General features: G+C 36.5%; 1 protein-coding gene across 5 annotated transcripts in view; it reads right to left on the bottom strand.

Annotated features, from left to right (window-relative positions):
• Window positions 1–19,151, bottom strand: part of EHMT1 (euchromatic histone lysine methyltransferase 1) — a 297,878-nt gene that overhangs the window by 201,710 nt on the left and 77,017 nt on the right. Inside the window, exon 1 of one of the 5 annotated variants that reach the window (XM_078149927.1) lies at window positions 11,743–11,766. The exons of the other annotated variants lie outside the window; for them this stretch is intronic. The gene's annotated coding sequence lies outside the window, so the exon portion shown is untranslated. Of the gene's footprint in view, window positions 1–11,742; window positions 11,767–19,151 lie in introns of those variants that run through there. 5 annotated transcript variants of the gene reach the window in all.

Raw genomic sequence — 19,151 nt, forward strand, 5'->3', positions numbered from 1 at the left:
ACTCTGAAAACCATAAGAACTCTGAAAGAAGAAATGACCAACCATCATGCCAGAGGAACAGTAACAAAGTATGCTACCTACCTCCTAATGAACTAATGATACTGAATGAGGTTTTTTTGGAGACAGAGCCAATTTGGGAATTTGTTTTGCTTCACTATGTATACTTGTTACAAGGGTTTTATTTTCCTTTTGTATTTCCTATAGGGGTTAAGGAGAGAAAAACCAATTTTTATTAAATGTAGTAAGTTATTTTTTTAAAATTAGACATATTGAACCACAACATAACAAAAATGAAACTGATTAGATACTAACAGACAGGAATAATTGATATGGTTGTAGTTCATAGCAAGACCAACTTGTTAGAGCAAGGGTCAGGATTAGTATAAAGTCAGAAAGAATGAGAAAGAAAGAAGATATAAAATGTTACTAAAATAACTCAATCCTAACAAATTTACACAAATTACTGGTAATGAAAAAATAGGCAATGATCTAAGAAACAAAATGAATAAGAACATAAATTTACAAAGAATTTTAAGCTATATAAATCAATAACCATAAGAGACCCAATCAATCAAGCAAGCAAGTATATCATATACCACAAGGAGGTAAGTAAGTAGCAATGTTACAAAGAAAAGACAAAAACAGTCCTCTGCCCTCAAAGAACTTACAGAGTAGAACTGAATAAACAGGCATAGAGATATATAGAAAGTGGATAAAAGGTAACATTAGAGGGCAAAACACTACTACCTTGGAGGGAAGGGAGGGACCAAGATAGGTCTGAAAACGGTGGTATTTAAACTTAGCCTTGAAGGAAGCCAAGAGGCTAATATGAAAAAGCAGCACATTACAAGCATGGAGGGCAGCCAGAGCAAGGTTCACCCAGTGGGAGATAGAATTTTGTGTATGAGCAAAACAGTAAATAGTGACTATACTAGAGGGTGAGTTCTCAATCAAGCAAGGAACAGAGGAAATTACAAAAGATAACCTATATAATTTTGATTACATGAAATTCAAAAGCTTTTACATGAAAAAAATTAATGCAACTAGAATTAGAAGGAAGCAATAAACTGAGGGGAGGGGAGAATCTTTGTATCAAATATTTCTAACAGGGGTTTGATAACCAAGATATATAGGAACTAGCAGATCAAAAGTCTTGCCCCAATAAACAAGTGGTCAAAAGAACTGCAAACTATTAACAAGATGAAAGAATGTTCAAAACCACTAATATTAGGAATCAAAACAACCCTAAGGTCTCAACTTATACCTCACAAACTGTCAAAAAAGATAAAGAATGGGAATAATCAATGTCAGAGGTTGCAGGAAGATAGATCACACTAACAAATTTCAGACATCTCAAACTAAATCTGAATAGACATCTGAAATTCAGTATGTATAAAACAGAATTCTTTCCCCTTAAACCCCCTTACCTCTTACCTTCCCTACTACTGTAGAGAACAAGACCATACTCCTAGTGCCTCAGACTGGGAACCTAGGAATTATCCTAGACTCCTCATTATCTCACCTCCAATATCCAATCTGTTGCTACAGCCTGAAACATCTCTTGAATACTCTCCTCTGACACTGCCACCCCTCTAGGGGAGGCCTTCATCACCTTATACCTGGATTACTGCAATAACCTGCTGGTAGATCTGCCTGTCTTAAGTCTCTCCACTCCAATCTATTCTTAATTCAGCCATTAAAGTGATTTTCCTAAAAAGATAATTTTAATGATGATACCTCCCATTCAATAAACTCTAGTGGCTTCCTATTGCCTCAAGGAAAAAATATAAAATCCTCTGTTTGGCATTCAAAGTCCTTCCTAACCTAGTCACCTCCTATCTTTCCAGTCTTCAATTTTTTGTTAATCAATATGCAATAGGCATGGAGAATTTTAGAGATTATCTAATCCATAGCTTCCCAAAATGGGCAATACTGCCCCCAGAGGGAGCTGAAACAATCCGGGGGGGGGGGAGCAGTTGGAAATGATGCAAATTAAAAAAAAAAAAAACAAAAACCGATTAACAGGTAAAAGAAAGTAGATTTCCAGGGGAGTGCTGGATAATTTTTTTTTTCTAAAGGGGACCAAAATAAAGGTAGGCCAAATAAAATTTGGGAACCTCTGAGTCTTTCTCTTGGGAACAGCCTCCCTTATTTGAACATTTATGTATATTTTCTTTTAATAAGTTTTTGTTAGTTTATATATTGACCTGAATTTCATCAATGGAATTTTTAGCTCTGAGACATTATATTTTGCCACTAGACCCCAGATGGCTCAGGAGGAGAAAGTGAGGCTGGTGACTTTGCATAACCCTCCCTCACTTACATCCAATTCACCTGCAAGTCATGGCATCACCTTCCTGCTGTCATGGTCCTCTTCAAGAATGAAGCACAAACAACAACAACCTTAGTCTCCACCATGTACTTTTTGATCCAGTGACACTGGCCTCCTGACTGTTCCATGGAGAAAAAAAACAAAACAAAACACTCCTCCTCTCTGCTTGAGGCATTTTTCTGACTGTTTCCCCTTGCCTGGAATGCTCTCTCTACTTCACTCTTACTACTACTGTCTCCCTCAGATTCCTTTAAGTCCCAACAAAAATCTCACTTTCTACTGGAAGCCTTCCATGACCTTTTTTTATTCCTGCCCTTTCTCTATTTTAATTACTTCCTATTTATCCTGCATATTGTTGGCTTTGTATTGTATTTGTTTGCATATTGTCCCCATTAGAATATAAGCAGGGACTATCTTTTGCCTCTTTCTATATTCCCAGTGCTTAGTACAATGTCTGACACATAGTAGAATTAATAAATGTTTACTGAACTGAATTGAATTTGTGAACCTGTGAATTGGTACAACCATGATGGAAAGTAATTTGGAATTATTCCCAAAAAATGACTAAAATACCTACATTCTTTGTCTCAGAAATTTCACTTGTAGATATATACACTGAGAAGATAAAAATGATGAAAAGAAAGATGCCCATATACAGCAACATATTTATAGTGGGGCTTTTTGTAGTAACAAAAAATAAAAAAACAAAATCCATCAACTGAGAATTAATTGGCTAAGCAAATTCCTATACATGAATGTAATATAATCCTACTTCAGTATAAAAATTATGAATATTATGAATATAGAAAACCATGGGAAGACATGACATGATGCAGTTAATTAAGCAGAACCATAAAAATACACAACCATCATTTAAATCAAAAGACACAAAAAAATCAAAACTGAACACTGCCAAACTATAATGATCAAGCTTCATATCAAAGAAGAGATAAGTAGATACCCTCTCCTTACAGAAGTTAGGGTCCACAGGTATGGAATACTGCATATAAGCCAAAGTCTTCTGATATGTTGGCTATTTTCAAAGAGTTTTATTTTCTTTACTCTTCTTTTTTAAATTCTTCAATATGAGAGAGCTTTCTGGGAAGGGAGAGGAAAGCTACACAGTACAAAATATAAGTGATATAAAAACAAAATATACATTTTTAAAAATACATTCCCATCAAAGACAGTAGAAGTACGTCATTTGAACTCTATCACAGTTTCCTATTAACAAAAGTGGTAGAAATGACTAACACGAACAAAGACGGGAAAAGCAACCAAACTGGACCAAGTATAAATAGGTGAAATCTGTACTAAAGGTAACAGAACTGTGAAAGCATTGAAGGTGTGATTCACAAGATACCTAAAAAAGGGAGATATACCAAAGGCATGTAATATTTTTCAGATATCATTAACATACAGAAAAGGACAAGAGAATATGACCAATTAACAACTTATATATCCACTGCTCCAACTATACAAAATAAAATATTTATGAAAATCATCTGCACATATATTAAAGCCATCCAATAAGGGTATTAGTAAGGAATTTTGTGTGTATGCATGCATGCATGCATGTGTATGCGTGTGTGTACATATAGTATAATAGTAAGGAATAGAAATAAGGCTTTTGCAAGACATATTCTACAATGGGCCATATTTTGACCATTGTACAAATGACTGAAAGATACAATAAACAGAAAAGCTTATTACATTTATTATCTTTAATATTTTAATTAAATTTTATTTTCAAGCAAAGATCTACCTTTTCTCTCTCACTTAATCTCCCCCTACCCTAAAAGAGAAAGCAAGAAAAACAAAACACCTATTTCAAATATGCATAATTAAGCAAAACAATTTTCCACATTGACCATTTCTCAAAAAAACCTGACTCAATCTGCATTCTGAGTCCAAAGCCTTTCTATTAGATACTTCATCATTGGTTCTCTGGAATCACTGTTGATGACTGTGTTGAACAGAGGTCTTAAGTTTTTCAAAGTTATTTGTCTTTATAATATTTCTGTTACTATAGAAATTGCTCTCCTGTTCCTCTTAATTCACCTTACATCAATTCATACATGTCTTACTAGGTTTCTCTGAAACTACCTCCTTCATTTCTGACAGTACAACGGTATTTCATCATATTCATATATAATAACTTGTTCAGCCATTCCCCAATTGATGGGCACACCCTTGCTTTCCAATTCTTTGTCAACACAAAAAAAGCTGCTATAAATGTTTTTGTATGTATGGGTCCTTTTCCTGTTTATTTCATCTCTCTGGAGTATAGACCTAGTTCCCTACAATTATTATTTTAAAAAAGCATTTGATTTAATAGAATAAAATAGTGCCTTAAAAGTTTCCTTCCTATAAAGTATCTCTTATCCTTTGAGAAGCCTCTACTCTAAATCCTTCTCACCTGACTGCAATGTCTCCAGCTAAGACCAACATTTCATGAGGGGCCCTGGCCATATTCAAATCACTCACAGCTCAACTCTCAAACTAGAAGTCTTCACTTCTTCCTTAGGACTTCACTTCTTCCTTCACATCCTTCCTAGATGTCTAAACACTTTCTCTCTTAAATCCACTCAATGTCCCTACCCCAGCCCTGCTTTCCAGTTGCCATTTGTGTTTTTTTTCTCTACTACTACAACGTAAGCTCCTTGAGGGTAGGGACGTTCTTGTTTTCTTGTATTTCCAGCACTTAGTACAATGCAGGCACATGGTAAGCATTTGATAAAATGCTCTATCTCATCCATACATCAAAAACATTCCAATATGACAACAGAGATAACCTTGTTCAGAGATAACCTCTGAACATAAACATTAGTTCAGGAATAAAACAGGGAGACATAAGCTTGTCAGAGGCATTCACCCCTGTCATGGAGAAGATCTCATACAAATTCCATATTGAAAATATATTCTCCAAGGATAGGAGGTCCTCTAGATGCTCCTGTTTGGGTATGACATCATGCTGGCTGAATCTAATCCCAGCACGCTGAAAGCCTCCTGGAAGATATGTGTACTGATCTGTTTGTCCTGATACAGGAAAGATCAATGAATAAACAATATCATTCCTCATCTGTAAAATGGTGATGATGACAACAATAGTACCTACCTCACAGGGATGCTGTGAGGATAAAAAGAGAAATTTGTAAAGCCCTTTGCAAAACTAAAAACCTATCTAAATGCCAGCTATTGTTATTATATGTTAGTGCCTAGATTATGGAATTCTGTTAGATAGACAATCTATAGAAGTCATCTCATCCCTCAGTATGCATACATAGGATACAGAGTACAAAATGTGTAAGTCGGGCTCAAAATTAAACAGGAGCTAAAATGCCTTCATAAAATTGCAAAGCCCCTTTAATGACCTTAAAAAGCTTCTCCAGAAACAAAGACACATCTTTTTAATACAAATATTCTACAGATGTTATATAGCTGCAAGGCACAGAACACGATAGTCAGCAAGAAGTGAAAATTAACATCACAAAGCGGGTAATGGAAGATGTATGCTGGGCATAAGCTGCAACATACAACAAATAATGAACTCAGAACAAAAGGAGTAAAAGATGTTATCAAAATGTATAACAGGAAAAAAAAGACAGTTTGGTCATGTGGTAATAGATGACAGGTAAACTTCAGCACTCCACTGACATACAAGAAGAAAAAAATTTACTCATATATGCATGTGTGTATAATATAATATATATATAATTGTGTGTGTGTGTGTGTGTGTGTGTGTATTCATTCAGAAGAAAACAGGAAGATCTGTAGTACATCACATCAGCTGAATTCCCTATAACGAACTCCATAGATACAGACAGAGGGCACACAGGATGAATTGTGATCAGCATTGTTAGAGGGTACACAGAAGTAGATGAGATAAGATCCACTTGAGTATTTAAGTATTACAAACTGTTAGTTTGTACATAAGGGTATGCTGAAATCTCCAGCTAGGTTAATTAGGTATCTTGGGCACGATATCTTTCCAATGAAAATAAATTTAAGATAAAATATCAGGTCTTTGCTGAGAGATACAAGTTTTCTTATCAGATTTCTTTGACTTAAATATTCCTGATAGGTAGTACTGCAAAACTGTAAAAAATATATAAAAATTTATTGTACCAACACAGATTATAAAAGAAAACTCAGGTCAAGTCATGTCTTCCCAGAAAAACCTGTAAGGCATTATACATCTATCTCCACAAATTTTTATTGTTTCTTTACAACTGCTTGCCTTAGTCTGGGCATGCATGCCATTCTGAGTATATACACCCTCTCAGAAACACAAGTAAAGTTCCATATAACAGCAAGAGAAATAATTAAACCCAAAGAAGAACATAGCAGAAAATCAGACAACTGGAATGATGCATACACAAAAATATCTCAGGGATTTGCCTTGCCTCCTGCTTTCATGAAAATAACCAAGATATCCCACATGAACCTTTACTTTTCTCTCTTCTTCCATACCTCAAAACTTTCATTTCCACCAACTCTGCCTTCTTTCCCCAGTTCTCAAAACAAAACAAAACAAAAAATCCCACAAAACAATCTTCCTCTCCTTGTCTTGTGCTCTTGACCCCATCTGTCCCTCTTTTCTCCAGGATCCCACACCATCTACTATCCCTTGTCTTTCCTATCCATCAGTACTAGTTCCTCCACTGTAATAAATATGCTCAGAGAACCCTGATAAAACCTTTCTCTAACCCTGATATCCTTCTAAGTTATATCATCCAATACTTCTCAACCCCCACTGCCATTACTTCTAGAAACAACAATCTATACTCAATGTCTTGCCATCCACTCCCTCCATAATTCCCTTAAAATCTGTCTTGAACTCAAATAAAAACTGTTTCATGGACTCCACTAATCTCTTACTTGCCAAATCTAATCATCTTTTTTACCAGTTCTCATTCTCCTTTATCTTTCTGCAGAATTCAACACTGTGGATCATCTTCTGTTTCTGGATATCCTCCCTTCTCTTGGTTTCCAAGCAACAATGTACTTTTCTGGTTCTTATACTACCTATATAAACACCTTCTCCTAAGCCTATTAAACTAGCACATCTTCCTCCTCCCTCCTATGTGCAGGTATTTCCCAATGCTCCGTCCTTGACCTCTTCCTCTTCTCTCTTTTCTCTATCTTACCAATCTCATTCACTCCCATAACTTTAACTATCATTTATTTCTCTGTATCTCCCATGTCTCCTATAACTTCAGTCTTAACTTCTCTCCTAAGCTCTATAATGCACAGGAAAGGACAGCCAGGCTTCAGCTGTTAAAAAAAAAAAAAAAGCACAGAATGAACTAAAATAAAGCATAATTTAGTCTAGTGGCATTTAATGTAGGACCCTACATATACCTGAAAGATCCTAAGAACATCGTTGTATGATAATAAAGAATAATAATGTTCATGATGATGATAACCGTGAGCCATCATTAGATTAGATTAAGAAGGAATGGACTCCTGTAAGGGTATAATACATTTTGGAAAAATTTCCTCTAAAATGGATAGGTATCAGCCTAAGGAAATATCCCTTTCTGTTCTCCTGTTCCCCTCCCCCATGTCACCTAATTCATATACCTTCACTGGGGCTGAAAAAGGTATTCAAGAGTTTTTATTTAAAAGCAAGAAACTTGAAACCTTTCCTTCCAGGGCCTCCTGAGCTTCAGGCTAAAATTAGGAACAAAGAGATAGTACAATCATTTAAGATATTGAAAGCATGATTTGCCTTTGCTAAATCAGTTTTTCAATTTTCAAACAGCTATTCCTGTACTACAGAAGAAAAATGAAGATAGACCACTACTATCTGTCAAAATACATTAAACAGTTTAGATCTAAATATGACTATCTCTGTGTTCGCTGGATTTTCCAAACTGGTGCTGATGCCTGAACATTAAACATATATTTGTACTAGACTGCCTTTAATTTTTGGAAGTTCATAATCTGTATCAGTAGCTAGTGATTACCTCAATTACAGTCTCAGAACAACAGAAAATAGTCTTGCTTTGCACCAAGCATCCTGAAAAAAAATACAGGATAACCATGAAATTTTTTTCCTGCAGTTTACACAGTAAATTTTTCTCAGACAGGTTAAATTAAATAATACGGATTACCCAGGAAACTTCACTTCATGGTAAGTCACCATTGTCTCTTCAGCTTTCAGAAGAGACTGCATCAACAAGAGAACAAACACCTCTAGTATATATGTACTGTAGGTTTCAACAGTTTCTGATGCATACAAAATGACAGAAAAGCTTCATAGGAAGAAAGGCTCCATTTTGTACTGCTTTTGAGAGATACCAGTTAGCTATGCCTTAGTTATGAAATTCCTATACCACTACTATAGAATTCTACAAATGGTCCTCCCAAATGTTTATACAAGATCATGAATTTACCAAAGAATTATTCAGCAACAATTCTTCAATACACATACAAGTATTTTTGACATATTATGCTATTCTAACAGACATTTATAATAGGAAAATCTACATTTATGCTACTATTCAGACATAAAGCATCCTGACAGAAATACCTAAAGGCCAAAACTGTTTAGAAAAACAGTAAAAAGTTATGTGTTTAGATGCCAGTAAGTATACGTAGCTCCATGAGATTTTTTGCTTGTGAGAAAATTTCTAAAAGATAAATTTTTTTAAAGTACGAAATCTAACATAAGCAAACATTGGTGTTTTCCATTCACTGCAGTGTGAATAAGGCTTTATTTGCCTTTATTTTAAGCTCATGCTGTATAACTAATCACCATTTCAAAGAAGAATTCCAGGATGTCACAAACAAGGATTTCCTAGAGAACCAAAAGCAAAACCTCAGGTACTACCAAAAGAAAAATGGTTTTTAAATAACAGCATATACAAATCTTACAGTTCTATGCAGAAGGAATAACTCACATGTTCAAGTCTAGAGAAATGCTGACACCACATATTTATGAAGCAAGCTGACTGCAGAGATGGATGCAACTCAATCTCCTACTGCTTTCCTTAGTTTGGAGCACAGAACAATCCCACAAAATGCAAAGCCTTCACCTGATCACCTTTCTTGAAAGAAACATCTTCTTTTGTTCCTTCACTAATTAAATTTCAAGTTGATAGGAAAAAGAATTTCTATGATAAGAGAAAAGGGTTAAAGCTGTTTAAGAAAATTTAAATCTTTCTTTTACAAGGCTACATTTTTTAAAACTCTCAGGACATGTTGGCAAACAATTCATGAATTCAAATCCACTGTTATTAAAATGCTAAAGTGCAATACAATAAATCTGTGTATATGCATGATACAATAATAATGAAAACGAATTGTTTCCAGTTAAAGTTGACATACATCTTTATAGAATAACTTCTTTTGGCATGATCACATAAAATACAACAGAAGTGAAAAACTCTACTACAAGTCACAAAATCCTATTTCATATTACCTTACATTAGGGATACCATCCAGGGTGAAAGATTTTAGGTTTTTGGGTCAATACACAGTTCAGACATCTTGACCTCTACACAGTGGAACATTTTCTTAGGGTATATCAAACTTCCTCTGGCAAACTGGAATACTTCCCAAAATTTTCATTTCCTGTTCACTCTTGGTAAGACATATGCTAAATCTATTCTCACTCTTACTACAGGAGTCAACTAAGGAAACCTTCAGTCTCATTTTACCCACAAAACTAGCTTTCCAAGCATATTAAAAAGATAAGTGATTCACTGAACAATTATATTTATCTTAAACAGTGCTTTAGGAATATAAAAATACTTGCAGATGTGAAGGTGAAACCATAAAAGACATGGGAGGGAAAAAAGATGAGAGGGTTAATGAAGAGAAAAGGCCACACAAAGCTCTTCCAGGCCCTGCTCCCTCGCCTTAAGAGTAATAGAATATCCAGGGAAGTGTTCTTTAATCGGTTAGTTGATATAAAATACCCTCTTCCAGAAGTTCTTTTACAATGAGTCGACAAAAGAAAAGGCACCTAACACAGCACTTTCACAATACACTTGCAGTCTGACTTCTCAGGTTTTGCTTCAGTCTCTAACTCTACCATGGTGCATGCACGAGATCCAAGAACTGCCCCTGTTGGTGCTCCTCCTTTCCCATCTCATTCCTACAAATTGTTTTAAAAAGGATATTCAAGAATGTACACATCATGTAAAAGAACTTTCACTTTAATACTTCCTCTAAAAATTCTTTTCAGAACCTCTGCTTTAGCAATAGGAATATTTAATGTCTTCCAAAGTCACTGCACCAAGGTATTTTTGCCATATAATTTTCATGTGTTAAACAATGTGCCAATCTAAAACTGAAGTCCTTTTTAATTAGTGAGGCTATTCTAAAACACTCTCTCTCTCTCTCTCTCTCTCTCTCTCTCTCTCTCTCTCTCTCTCTCACACACACACACACACACACACACACACACACACACACACACACACTCTCATACACACACAATGGTTCATTATTATGAGGTTGTAAACAAGTACTTTTTCTTTCAATTATTTTTTAAAAAATTCCAACACACACTTCAAAGTAGCCTGGGTCTTCCCAAACTTAACAATAATACCCTTCCAAATCTAAGTAAATATGAAAGGTAGACTGATTAAATGTTGCAAGAAAATGAGGGTCACCTTATAGTACAAGTATCTTTCAGTGAACTCTTTCCTGGAACTAACAAGAAAATAAGTATACTGCAAAATCACAGCACTGGTTTGAAGCAATCAGCCATTTTTCCCACCCTCAATGTTCACAGTCTTGCAAGCAACTTTTCGAAGAAAAGGGAGAAAAAATAAAACAGATCCACTAAGAAATTAACCATTTATAACAGCCAAGGTGATCGACTTCTTTGGGGGGAAGAGAGGTACAAAAAGCAAATCTTCAAAAAATGTTACCTTAAAAAATAATTTCTCCCAAATAAAAAGTAACAGCTAATTTATCCTCATGTTGAATCTCTAAATGCACATTCTATATTACTAGAAAACAGCTTGTCGTGGCTTTGTTTTTTAACCTAAACATTTGATTAAATGAAACAACATTTTTTTCCTTTGGAGGGGAAGAGAAGACAGCTGAGAGAACTTAATTCAAATGATTAAAACCCTAAACTAAAAAGTAGACCATTATCTTTCTATTCTAAAATGACAAATTAAGGGGTGGGAGAGAGTTCCAACAACATCAAAAAGAGTGATCCCACTTTAGAAGTGGAACTTTACAGCCCAACTATGAAGTGCAGAGGCCAGCCTGGCCTACCAAAAAGTATACATACAGTACCTGTGAGAAACTGTGCTGCAAAACCATTGAATTCAGGAAAGCATGCCCCACCACCACCACCACCCCCTTAACAGCTTGCAGGAAATTCCATAGTGCTTAAGAATTAGCAGTCAACACCCCTAAGTGACGACTGGTGAGAACCATACCTGTCACCGGCTACTGTATAGGAGATTACCCTAGGAGATTTTTGTCTAGGATTCCAGAGGCCTACTAGTGTGTCCATGAGTTCCAACCCACTCTGGGGGCAGAGGAGCATGCTCAGAAGGAGCGCCCTTACAATGCTCCACAGCCTCAAACAGCTCATGGCTCGGAGTTGTGCTAGGAAGCTGAGGAGGAAGTGAATGGCAGCCTGCTACTGGAGACTCTACACTAGTGTTGAGCACGAAAGGAAAAAGGAAGACAATGCACAGTTTACAGGACAGGAGAACTGAATGTTTTCAAGATTGCCCAAACTACTTCTGATCTAAAACATGAAACTGTCATTACCAAGCTCTTAAATTCTATAAGTGCCATTTCAAACAAAACCTAAGCTTGTACTATTGCTTTAAAATTTGTGAAACATTTCTAACCAGTGAAACTATAAACATGTTCATAAGTCTTTATAAGGATTCGACGTTGCTAAAATCCAAATGAATCTGAAGTGTTATTTAGGAGCCTAGAATTCCTTTTTTTTTTTTAATGAAGGCGAGCAAACAGCAGGGCAAGCTTAAGAATAATTCTCGTATATCTTCCTGAGTTTTAACAAAATGTTAACACCATTCCAATTCAAGAAACATCTGGATAATTTTCTGTGCCTCATAAAAGATTTTAGCCAGCTTCTCTGGTCCACATAATAAAAGCTCCCTTTTCATTTACATGCTTCAATCAGATCCAGTAGTTTCTATGCCAACGTGCATTTGTTATTCCTTAAAAAGACCATTTCAAAAAACAAGCTCAAAATTCATTAGTTCACTTAAGGGTTTGGGTTCTAGTGTGAGAAGGGAAGGGTGGCTAGTTTGGGTTTGGGGGTATTAAAAATCTCAATGTCAAAAGCCAAGAAAGATCAGTAAAATACATTTTCTTTTGTTATTTCAGTTTTCAACTTTCTGGGAAATATACTGCCCTATGAAAAAGATTGTAAAATAGTCTTAACAGAAAACAAAGCCTTTCTAGGACTCTCTCTCTATAACCTGGAATTTTGAAAAAAGATGCAGTTTAGGAAATTTAGCTTGATACAAGGAAAATGGACTCTCAAGCCCAAGGATTCCAGGACAGCCACTGAGAAGCACATGGAAGCTTTCAAAATGTAAATGAAAATGCTACATATGCATATATGGTCTAGCAATCTTAAACAAAGCACTAAGCTAAATATCAGATTCAGAGTTAGGCTGTTTGCATTCCACAATTCTACTAAATATATTTCCTTTGTCTGATGATAATAAGCATTTAACAGAGGCAAGAACCAGCCTTAAAACATTCAGAATGGATGACCAAATAAATGGTATAATACTCATAATCTAACCAAAATAAATACACCACAATTGCCTAAAATTCCACTATTACTCTTTTATGCATTTATGTAAAAGACCCTGTGGTTATCCCCCCCAAAAAAAAAACCAGAGAAATACTACTAAAAAGGTAATACAAAAACATCAGAAACACCCATTTCTGAAAATGTACTTATCAGATAGAAGAAGATGACTGGAGTGTACTTGACACCTGACAGCGAAGAGAACCAAAGAAAAAGGGTAAAAGATAATTAACAATTTTGCCTTGGACTCTGACTTGAGGTTTCTTCTGTTTCTTTAACATGCAAACAGGAAAATATGCCACACCTCCAGAAAAAAATTAAGATGAATTAATTGAAAATATTAATATTACAAATGGCTCTGAGTGTTCCCCTTGATATGAAATATGATACTTAGAATAGGCTTTTGCCACTAAAGTCCTCCTCCAATGCCTTGTCGAAGTGTAATAGGGATAAAGGGACCCTGAGCTTTCAAAGGCCATGCATAACTGACCATAAACTCTCACAGGTCCAAACTAGAAAGGCTTTGAGTACTTAGCTCAGTGATGCACGATGTTTATTGTCCAAGAACCTGTCCTAGCTAAATTTGCATTGACTCATCCCCAGAAGATTGATGGCTGTATAATATTTAATTTTAAAACATGAATTCAACATCATACTACATCATGGAGGGGATTTCATTCTGCTTGCTGAAATAAATGAAACCAATATCATGACAGACTTCTTTTATTATTTTTATTATTATACTGAAGAATAATACAGGTTTACCAACAAATCATTAAGACAACTCTTGACAAACTGCTCACATAACCCTTTCTCACACTCACAAGGCACAATGTAAGGTGCCATATTATAATAACTCAATGAGAATTTAAGAGAGAAGTGCAAGAGAGAAATGGAAGAGATTTCAAGTTTCTCTGACTACTGGAATTCCCCCAGATAAGATTCCTCATACCCTATTCCATTACTCTCTTATATTTAAAGATCTTAAGATTTAAGGGCTATTGAAGATATAGTAAAAAATACTAACTATTGAGCAAAGAAGAAAACTAAAAAATGTTTATTAAGAGCTAAATATTTGACCCAGCAATAGCACTTCTAGGGCTGTATCCCAAAAAGATCATACAAATGGGAAAAGGACTCACATGCACAAAAATATTTATATCAGCTCTTTTTGTGGTGGCCAAGAATTGGAAATTGAGGGGATAACCAACAACTGGGGAATGGCTGAACAAGTTGTGGTATATGAATGTAATGGAATACTGTTGTGCTATAAGAAATGATGAGCAGGCAGACCTCAGAAAAACCTGGAAAGACTTGTATGTACTGATGCTGAGTGAAGTGAGCAGAACCAGGAGAACACAGTTGCACACAGTAACAGCCACGTTGTGAAATGACTAACATTGATAGACTTGGCCCTTCTCAGAAATGCAAGGATCTAAGACATCTCTAAAGGTCTCATGATAGAAAATGCTATCCACAAAAAAGAAAGAACGATGGAGTCTGAATGCAGGCTGAAGCATACTATTTGCTATTTTTTTTCTTCTATTTTGTTTTGTTTCCTCTTTCTGATTGTTCCTCCTATTGGTTCAGATTCTTCCTTACAACATCACTAATATGCAAATATGTTTAATAGGAATGTATATGTATAACCTATATCAGACTGCACGCCATCTTGGGGAGGGAGGGAGAGAAAAGTTTTAAATTCAAAAGCTTGTGGAAGTGATTGTTGATAAATCAAAATAAATTAATTTTAAAAAAGAGTTAAATATTAACTATGTAGGATGATACACTGTAAAGAAGCTTCCTATAGAACAGGAAAGCTAGAGTTTAATTCCACATGTACACATATAACTTTAATACAGAGCATAAACTGAAGGTGAAATAAAGAAATGCATAGTACCAGGTAAGAGAGAGGATTTCAGGGTCATAGAGTTAGAATCAAAACATGACCTTAAAATATGGAGAGAAACTAAATAGGTGGAGCTGTGAAAGAAAAGCTAGACTCCAATCAAATGGAAGCATACTCACAAAAACAAAGAAAGTGAGGGTTCTTTAATTTCACAAGCACTCTCCTTTAGCAGAAGCACAGGTTTGTGAAGGCAAATAGCAGGAGAAGAGACTAAAAAAGGAAGTTTTAGACAAATTTTGGGAGTTTTTGAATGCCAAGGCCTTCCACAATCAGAGCTGAGCCTCCACAGAGTTAATCTGGCACTGGGATGGAGTGTAGTCTGGGAAAAGAGACTGAAGACAAGTCAGGAAGTTGTTATGACAGCCTAGGGCAGCAGGAATGGGAGTAAAGATTGATAGAAGAGAAAAAGGGGGCAGGTAGGTGGCACAGTGGATAGAGCACCAGCCCTGAAGTCAGGAGGACCTGAGTTCAAAGCCAGCCTCGGACCAAACACTTGACACTAGCTGTGTGACCCTGGGAAAGTCACTTAACCCCAACTGCCAAAAGAGAGAGAGAGAGAGAGAGAGAGAGAGAGAGAGAGAGAGAGAGAGAGAGAGAGAGAAAAGGTTTGAAGAAGTAGTAAGAACTAGATTTAGTGACTCAGTGGATAGAATTTGAGAGAGAAGGGATGACTCCCTAGGAATCCAAATGGCTGAGGTCTGAGAAAAACTGGTTATCAGTGTCTGAAAGGGGCAAGTCAAGAGTAGGAGGAGCATTTTTCAGGAATATTTTGTTTTCCCTTTTGTTTGCAGAAGGGAAAAGAATTAATTCACTTTAAACATCATGAGTTAAAACCAGTGGCACATCTTAAAGGAAATAGTCAGTAGACACTTAGAAAAGCAAGCCTAGAATTTGGAGATGGTCATAAACATGTTGGAGTCAGCAGAGTAGACATAAGAGTTGAAGCCAAGGGAGTAGATGAAATCATCAGGGAAAAGGTAAATATGGGAGGTAGAGCCAAGATGGAGGAGTAAAAGCAGTCACTTACTTGAGCTCTCCCCAAACACCTTTAAATACCTGTAAAAAATAGCTCTAAACAAATTCCAGAGCAGCAGAACCCACAAAAAGACAAGAGTGAAACAAATTTCCAGCCGAAGACAACCTGGATGACTGACTGGAAAGTTCTATTGCACCAGGCTGGGAGATGAGCGCAGTTCAGCATGGGTGAGCAGGCAAAGACCAGGCCTCAGCAAACCTGGAGCAGCCCTCAGGGGACTGAATCACGGCCAGCTGTGGCAGTTTGCAGACTTCTCAACCTACAAATGCCTAAGACAACTTAGAAGGTCAATAGGAAAAGTCTATGACCATGGTGAGTAGAAAAGCTAGGATCCAGCCCCAGTACGGGCGCAGCCGCAGGGCAGTGGCTGCTTCCCAGAGCCATCAGCCCAATAGCAGAGGGGGAATCAAGTAGCTGATCAGAGGGGAATTGCAGGGATCTCTTTGCTGGTGCTGAGGCAAGATTCTCTTGCTTTGCCTGTGCTTGGATCTGGGTCACAGTTCTGGGGTAAAGTCCTGGGGCAAGGAGGAAGTACTGACATGGTGGAGCTTGTGTTGGTGGTGGAAAGGGAATCCTCACAGTTAGTTCCAAGGCAGAAAACAGTTGCAGAAGGGAAAAGAATTAATTCACTTTAAACATCATAAGTTAAAACCAGTGGCACATCTTAAAGGAAATAGCCAGTAGACACTTAGAAAAGCAAGCCTAGAATTTGGAGATGGCCATAAACATGTTGGAGTCAGCAGAGTAGACATAAGAGTTGAAGCCAAGGGAGCAGATGAAATCATCAGGGAAAAGGTAAATATGGGAGGTAGAGCCAAGATGGCTCTACACAAACCAGAGCACAGGCCAGGAAAGGAGTAAATACCTTGCACTTGATCATACCACCTTGGAAGAACTGAAAATTTACAGGTCCTCAGAAGTATCTCTGAAAATAGCTGCACAAAACCCTTAAAACTTGGGACAGTACATTCTCCACACTTAACAGAGAGTTAAAAAGTCAAGGAATTGGCTGGTATCATGAGCAAACTGCCCAAAAAGAGTCAGACCACAGAATCTTACTTGGTGACAAAAAAGATCAAAATACAAAACCAGAAAAAGACAACAAAGTCAAAGCTCCTATACCCAAAGCCTCCAAGAAAAATATGAATTGGTCCCAGGCCATGCAAGAACTCAAAAAGGATTTTGAGAAGCAAGTAAGAGAAGCAGAGGAAAAACTGGGAAGAGAAATGAGGGTGATACAAGAAAATCATGAAAAACAAGTCAAAAGCTTGCTAAAGGAGACCCCAAAAAAATACTGAAGAAAATAACACCTTAAAAAAAAGCCTAACCCAAATGGCAAAAGAGGTCCAAAAAAGCCAATGAGGAGAAGAATGCCTTCAAAAGCAGAACTGACCAAATGGAAAAGGAAGTCCAAAAGCTCGCTGAAGAAAATACTTCCTTAAAAATTAGAATGGAGCAAATGGAAGCTAGTGACTTTGTGAGAAATGAAGACATTGTAAAACAAAACCAAAAGAATGCAAAAATAGAAGACAATGTAAAATATCTCACTGGAAAAACAAATGACCTGGAAAATAGAACCCAGACAGTTAATTTTAAAACTATTGGACTATCTGAAAGCCATGATCAGAAAAAGAGCCTAGACATCATCTTTCAAGAAATTATCAAAGAAAACTGCCTTGATATTCTAGAAACAGTGGGTAAAACAGAAATTGAAAGAATCCATTGATTACTTCTTGAAAGAAATCCCCAAAGGAAAACTCCTGGAATAAGTAGCCAAATTCCAGAGTTCTCAGGTCAAGGAGAAAATATTGCAAGCAGCCAGAAAGAAACAATTCAAGTATTGTGGAAACACAATCAGGATAGCACGAGATTTAGCAGCTTCTACATTAAAGGACCAGAGTGCTTGGAATACGATATCCCAGAGGTCAAAGGAGATAGAATTAAAACCAAGTATCACCTACCCAGCAAAACTGAGTATAATCCTTCAGAGGAAAAAATGGACATTCAGTGAAATAGAGAACTTTCAAGCATTCTTGATTAAAAGACCAGAGCTGAATAGAAAATTCAACTTTCAAATACAAGACTCAAGAGAAGTGTGAAAAGGCAAACAGGAAAGAGAAATTATAAGGGACTTATTAAAGTTGAACTGTTTACATTCCTACATGGAAAGATATTTGTAACTCATGAGACCTTTGTCAGTATTAGGGAATAGAGGGGAAAAAAATATGGATGGATAGATAGACAGACAGACAAAGGGCACAGGGTGAGTTGAAAATGAAGGGGTCATATCTAAAAAATAAAAGTAAGGGTAAGAGAGGACTATGCTGGCTGAAGGAGAAAGGGAGAGGTAGAATGGGATAAATTATCTCACATAAAACAGACAAGAAAAAGCTTTCACAGTGGAATGGAAGTGGAAGAAGGTAAGAGGGAACAAGTGAATCTTATTCTCATCAGATTTGGCTTAAGGAGGGAATAACACACGCACTCAATTGGGTATAAAAATCTATCTTACCCTACAGGAAAATAGGAGGGAAGAGGATAAGACAATAGGGAGATGACAGAAGGGAGGGCAGACTGGGGAGGGGGTAATCAGAAGCAAACACTTCTGAGGAGGGACAGGGTCAAAAAGGAAAACAGAATAAACAGGGAGCAGGATAGGATGAAGTGAAATATAGTTACTTTTACACAACATGACTACTATGGAAGTGTTGCATGACTACACATGTATAACCTGTATTGAGCTACTTGCCTTCTCAATGAGGGTGGATGGGGAGGGAGGAAGGGAGAGAATTTGGAATCCAAAGTTTTAAAAACAAATGTTAAAATGTTTTCACATGCAAGTAGGAAATAAGATATACAGGCAATGGGATATAGAAATCTATTCTGCAAGAAATTTGAGGGTGAATGGGATAACAGGGGGCAGGGTGATAGAAGGGAGGTAAGATTAGGGGTAAGACAGGGAGAAAATTTGGAACTCAAAATCTTGTGGAAGTGAATGTTGAAAACTAAAAATAAATAAATTAATAAAATTTTAAAATACATATATTTCGATAACTATTTTCAAAAAAAGGTAAAGACCAAGAACAGCAACTCTGGTAAT

The sequence above is a fragment of the Phascolarctos cinereus genome, unplaced genomic scaffold (genome assembly GCF_003287225.1).
Source record: "Phascolarctos cinereus isolate Bilbo 61053 unplaced genomic scaffold, phaCin_HiC Scaffold_2;HRSCAF=192, whole genome shotgun sequence".
NCBI classification, from domain to species: Eukaryota; Metazoa; Chordata; class Mammalia; order Diprotodontia; family Phascolarctidae; genus Phascolarctos; species Phascolarctos cinereus.